Source organism: Sparus aurata, chromosome 9 (assembly GCF_900880675.1).
Source record: "Sparus aurata chromosome 9, fSpaAur1.1, whole genome shotgun sequence".
NCBI classification, from domain to species: Eukaryota; Metazoa; Chordata; class Actinopteri; order Spariformes; family Sparidae; genus Sparus; species Sparus aurata.
In genome coordinates this window covers 6,869,157-6,874,579 of record NC_044195.1, presented here as the reverse complement: position 1 = coordinate 6,874,579, position 5,423 = coordinate 6,869,157, and the positions used below count along the sequence as shown (strand labels likewise).

At 41.3% G+C, this 5,423-nt stretch overlaps 1 long non-coding RNA gene across 1 annotated transcript; it reads right to left on the bottom strand.

Moving 5' to 3' along the window:
• Window positions 1–899: 899 nt before the first annotated feature.
• LOC115587697 (uncharacterized) lies at window positions 900–2,700 on the bottom strand. Its single transcript, XR_003985137.1, has 4 exons — window positions 2,486–2,700; window positions 1,975–2,236; window positions 1,507–1,657; window positions 900–1,381 (listed from the first exon to the last, which is right to left on the bottom strand). It is a non-coding gene; the product is annotated as an uncharacterized LOC115587697 (long non-coding RNA).
• Between the last annotated feature and the right edge of the window lie 2,723 nt (window positions 2,701–5,423).

Genomic DNA, 5,423 nt, shown 5'->3' with positions numbered 1-5,423 from the left:
TATGGATTGGATATATGGCGGCTCCCTTGTCGGCCATCTTGACTGCAGATGGGTGCCTCTCGGACAACCTGGTTTTGCAGAATATTGTCGAAGAGCTGCAATTTCAGTGTTAAACTGATAGAATAATAGCTGTCTGTGGTTCTATATGGGCTGTGGCAATCATTTAGAAAAATAATAGCTTGCAGCAACATATTGAAAAAAAAAGAACTATGAACTAGTTCATTTTTGGAACTGTGAACTTGGTTCAAAATTTTGAATTATGAACTATGAACTAAACTAGTTCATTTTAAAATGTGTGAACTGAACTTTGAACTAGTTCATGTAGAAAGTGAACTTTCCCAACACTGTACTGCAATGCCTTATTTTCAGGTCTTCCACGTGAGAGCACTAAAAGTCTTCAGCTGGTTCAGAATGCTGAAGCCAGAGTCTTAACACGTACAGGAAAATGTGACCAGCCAAGAGAAAACCAGCAACAAGTCTCCCGAGCGGCATTTTGAGTTATTTACAAATTCTGAAAGTGTAGTTTCTAATCTTTCCAATTATGTCTAACACATGGAAATCTGATAATATTTGAAGAAGTTGTGGCCATTTGAATGTATGCACATCTGAAAAGCCTTTAGGGAGAAAACAGCCCTCTAACATTTGCAATTCTCACAGCAGGAAATTCTCTCACCTGGCTAGTCAACACAATGGTGCTCATTTGCATCTAATTTAGATAAGCCCTACCCCCTACATTGATTCAGTGACATCTGGTATCTGTTAGCCTGCAGGGCAGAAAGTATTGTAGTGGTTTGAACAATGGTTATCAAAAGCAGTTGTCATGTAGTTAATGTTGATGTAGTGTTATTTTCCTTAAGCACTTTAGTGGACTGATCAGAATTAGAAGGTACTTTATTGAAATGGAAATGCTATTATTACAAAAAGCCCCTGAATATCATTAATTTATACACAGGATAAGATGTTACAATCCCTTGTGCCATAATCCAAGGTATAAACCACATCTACAACCACATCTGTTTAACACTCTGTAAAGCGCCATGAGACATGTGTATTGTTTTGGTGCTCTATAAGTGAAATTACATTGAAATTGAAATTTAGAAGTGCAGTGTAGATGGATCAGTCTGTTGCTGAATGAGCTCCTGTGGCTGATCAGCACATTGTGGGGAAGGTGTGAAGGAGAGTCCAATTATTTGGTGATATCACATCTGCATACTCTTCTGTGCTGTGACCCTTGGCGCTGGGCATGTGATGTCTCTTGCCTCGTCAGCACAGAAAGGCCTGATTTATTTTTTTTTTTGAATCGTGCAGTAGCTGGAATGCGACAGGTTCTGCATCACAGTGAGTTCTTGCAAGCACCACACCTGGTCTCTTGGCATCAAAGCTGTGACAGAATAAGCACATAACAGGGCACTTTAAACATGGCTAGCTATTTTCTCATAAAACACTATCATGTCCATGAAATTATTTTTTATATGTACACAATGTGAAAGTTTCAATATAAAAAACCTGAAGTGCTGATAGCTCTTGATCTGTAGGAGCTTTCGGAACTTGGGACTCAGATGCTGCTGCCAGTCGAAGGTCTCGACTAACACTCTGCCATCTGCATTTCCAACAAGCTGTGGGATAGTGAGGTGACTCTCAGGAGAGCTGTTTTTCACTACCCGATGACAAAAAAAGAACAGAAGAAAAAAAGATCTTAAGTTAAACCTTTCATTGAAGCAGAACAGAGAACAGCACTGAAGTCATTAATGTTAAAAGCTCTATGTTGACTTTTTTTACACAAGCCCAAAACTGTTCATGCGAAAAATGAAAACTACCTCAGCGATTTCTGCCAAAGTGTTGAGTCTTGTCTTCATGTATGCTTGCTTGATTAGTCCAAAGCCACAGTCAGGGGAAAATTTGGTGTGGCCAGCAATAAGGAAGTGGATGTCAATTGTGTCATGAAGCTTGTGTCCAACCCTCCAGGCAGCGTACCAGAGCATGTAGTTGTTTTTGTTTTGCCCACTGCAGTTGTCACAATGAAGATCCACGTCTGTTTCTCCAACTCCGAAGTAGCTGAAGAAATGATGCATGTAGCTGATGACTTCATTGCTCCCCTTACTTGATGACATGCCTTCATCAATCAGGAAATTCACCTGTTTTGCAGCCCTTCACAGGAGACACCAAAAAGGCAACATTTCCGTGGAGTCAGGAAGTACATTGGCCCAGGCTGAAGAGGGTTTGAGGGAAAGTGTATCTGAAGAAGACAGAGGGAGAGAGGGAAAGGGGATTAGATTAAATGAAAGACATTTGTGTCTATTCATAATTGTCTAATAAATACATATATAGATTACTATATTGCTGCTATTCTGCATTTGCACTATTAGGCTACTTATTCTCCATGCACTTTATTGTACAGTAACGCTTGCCGTGTGTGTCTGCTGCAAACCAAATCGCCCTTAAAGAGACATTTAATAAAGTGAAGTAAATGTGTGATAAATAGTACCTGCTGTGCAAAATCAAAACTGTAATGCATCCTGATCTTCTTGCTTGCTGATGGGGAGGGTCCCAAAGACAACTTAGAATCAGCACATGTCTTTCTGCAGGCAGCAGTTATCTTGTTGTACACAGCCCTCTCTTTTTGCACAAGGGCAAGATGATCGTGTTGCTTCTTGACCGCTTCAGACTTTCTATCATCTGGCAGGTTTGCACTTCGTACCAGCTGCTCGTTATTGTTTTGGCACTGCCAGCAGAGATCTGTACGTGGCCTGCAACTTCTGATGTGTGGGAGAAGCTGGTTCCACAGTGCTTTGAAGTTTGATTTGCAAACTGCACGCTCATCTGAAAAAACAGATAATATTTACGATTAATTATACTGTAATTGCTCATATTACTTCACATTACAAGCACTCAATTCGAAATAAATTTTTACACATACCACATTCCTTAGCAGACTTCACGTAGAGACGCCAAACTGAGGCCTTAGACACATGGGTTGGCAGCAGCTTCACATGCCAATCCCTATGCCCAGGATGTTGGCCAGGCAACATGATGGCATTGTCTTCTGCATAGTTTTTATAAATTACACAACTCCGTTGATAATGCTGCGGCTGATGAACCTGGCTGGCCGTGGCTGTGAGTGCTTCTTCCTTAACCGTGGTCTTGCCCCATTCTCCTCAAAGTGTTTGATTAAATCAGTCAGGGTGTCTTTGCCAATTCTGAAAAAGTAAAACAAAGAAGTTTCACATCATGGGTCATACTAACAGGCACATTGTCACCTGACTCTGGATGTATTCATCCAAACTGTTCCTCAAGTAGGCTAGTTGCTAAACATTAGCATCACAGTTAATTCAAGCAATGCTAACAGGCACATTGTCACCCGACTCTGGATATATTCATCCATACTATGCTCCAGTAAACTAGGTGTTAAATCATGAGCATCAGTCAATTCAAGCATTATTCAAATTAATAGCAGATGCTCACATTACAAGACAAAACCTCCCATTACAGCTTAGTTTCGATGTGCATATAATTTTAAAACGACAGTACTGAGCTAGCTAATAACAATGTAGGCTAAGGTATAAACATGAAAACAAAAACATGAGATAACAGTTTGTAATCCCTGTGACTTTGACTGCGACTTCGAATGAACACATAACGCAAAATAGATAACTTGGATGTTAATGGAAACTCACCCCATAAGAAACTGAAAAGTATTCCTACAGACTTCATTGCCTCCGATGGAATAAGTGGTCCGGGGGCGCTTTCTCTTCGTCTGGGGCTTTTTGGTGGATGTAGTCATGTCCGAAGTAACTACTGTGCGTCTGTTTGCCTCAAGATGTCCAATTATTTGCATGTCCTGCCACTCTCTTTCGGCAGCTAGAGAATCCAACCGTATGCTGTACATAAGCTCTGGAGAAAGCGTTACGCTACACGAATGTGTCCCAATGAGAGAGTTCTCCTTTCTTCTTAAGTAGCATTTGCAGTCAAAGTTACGGATTTTCTCCATTTCGCTGTCTTTATCCCTTTCACATGTTACCGTAGATATAGCGTCTGATATCTCCCGCTCTTCTGCTGAGAGGCCGAGAGATTCTTCCTCGTCTTCATCTTTGGCTAAGGTCAGCTGTAGATTAGGCATGTTTTCCAGTGTAATACAGTCGCTTAAATCGTCAGTGCACTCATCAGAATCAGAGGTGAAATCGGCGTCGGAATAACCAGAAGTATCTGGCGTCTCGCAAAAGTACTGCCATAGATATGCGCTGTAACAGCCACGATTTAGCTCTTCTGCAATGCATTTTTCCTGGTCCATCTTCATTCAATGATGAAATCACATGCAGCTTCCAGAAGTGGCAGAACTTATGCTGGGGGCTGCATAAGTAGCCATGCGGTTCGCTACTAACGTGCACCCTGATGGCCGAAAAAAACCAACAAAAGCCTGTGAATGGTCAAAGGTAGCCAGTATGCAAATTTAACTGTATCGCCGCACACGCCCAACATGCGCCAGCATTTCCTGAACTCTACCGATTTCAAACACCCAAATGTATACTTTTAAGGCAACCAATACTGTTATCTGAAACATGGTGTGGCTTCTTCATGATCTCACTTGCACATTCTGCAAAAAAACGAAAATCACTAATTAGAAAAAAAACGATGTTTCTTTGTTTCCATGAATTCCTCCCAGCCGACTTGCTGCTGGTTTTGCCGTGGCGCGTCACAAATGTGATCATATTACACCAATCTTAGCATCTCTGCACTGGCTCCCAGTACATCTAAGATCAGACTTTAAGGTGCTGCTGATGACATACAAAACTGTACACGGCCTTGCCCTGTCATACATGTCAGATCTAATTACACCATATATTCCAACTCGGGCATTACGCTCTCAAAATTCAGGGCTCATGATGGTTCCCAGGATTAAGAAGAAGTCAGCTGGCTGCAGGGTTTTTTCCTATCGTGCTCCTTTTCTCTAGAATAACCTCCCAGCTGACATCAGACAATCTGGCTCTGTTGACGCCTTTAAATCTAAACTCAAAACTCACTTCTTTGATTTAGCCTTTAATTATTATTTATTTTTTTAACCTTTATTTATACAGGTAAAATCTCATTGAGACCCAGGGTCTCATTTACAAGAGAGACCTGTTCCAGGTGGGCAGCAGCATAAACCCTTGATATCAAATGTAAGCTTCTTCAGTGGACTGGTGTCAGTCTCAGTGAGTTCCTATAGTACTAGATTTACATTGTGCTGCCGATGAGAAACAATCTGTTTATTCTGATCAATATTGCATTTCTCTAACCTTTGTTTTGTTTTCTGTTCCCACAAGCTGCAAGCTGTGTCACTCTCTACACTCTCAACACTCTCAATTGCTTCCTCCTCCCTCTCCTCCTTCTCTTTCTCCTCCTCCCCCCTATCTATATTTCTGTTAATCTTGATGCCTCTCTCTGTC